Genomic DNA, 744 nt, shown 5'->3' with positions numbered 1-744 from the left:
GAAGCCCAGAGCAAGAAGACAGCACGAAGATCTACCACTCGTGGTTTCTCGGCTCCCTAGCTGCCTTTTGGGAAGCGCCTTTGGCTTGACCTGGATTCGAAAGGAACCCCATCCACCCACTCAACACATTAATTTCAAAACCCATCGCCCCTTGCTGAGGCCTGTTCCCCTCTGTAAATGGGAGTGTTGGTCTCCTTGGATGAGCCCCAAGCTTCCATGCCTTTAGTGCCCAGACAGCTGGCTGGGGAGTCAGGCAGTCCCGAGTCCCGACCCTGGCTGTGCCTCCTAGCTGTGTGACCTTACCTAATTACTCAACTTCTCTGTGCCTCAGTTTATTACATGTAACCCAAGGATACTGTGCTTCCATCTAGGATCACTTGTGAGAACCAAAAGAGATACTACGGGGAACCTGGTCAACACAGAGGTGCACAGTAAGTGCTTTTATTATCACTATGGGGGGGTGCTGGGACTGTACCTTAACCAGGGATCCCGGGGCTTTTCTGCAGCAGGGTTGGTGTTGGGAAAGAGTATGGGGTCAGTGGGCCTGCTCGTGAGGTGGGACCGCCCCAATGAGGCAAAGACTCCCAGGGAAGGGCGGGGAGGGTCCAGGCACCTGGAGTGTCATGGGAGTCAAGATCCCGGGAGACGCCTCTCGAGTCACGGGGTGGGTTTCTGGGTGCCCACAAGGGAGACGCTCCCTGAGTCCTGCGGGCTCCGGGCACCCCAGCGAGGGGTCCTCCCCCC

At 57.0% G+C, this 744-nt stretch overlaps 1 protein-coding gene across 1 annotated transcript in view; it reads left to right on the top strand.

Moving 5' to 3' along the window:
- The window catches only part of SIGLEC15 (sialic acid binding Ig like lectin 15), a 16968-nt gene that overhangs the window by 8221 nt on the left and 8003 nt on the right, over positions 1–744 (top strand). The window lies entirely within an intron of this gene.

The sequence above is a fragment of the Ursus maritimus genome, unplaced genomic scaffold, assembly GCF_017311325.1.
Source record: "Ursus maritimus isolate PB19 unplaced genomic scaffold, ASM1731132v1 scaffold_18, whole genome shotgun sequence".
Classification (NCBI taxonomy): domain Eukaryota; kingdom Metazoa; phylum Chordata; class Mammalia; order Carnivora; family Ursidae; genus Ursus; species Ursus maritimus.
This window is presented reverse-complemented; position numbering and strand designations above follow the sequence as displayed.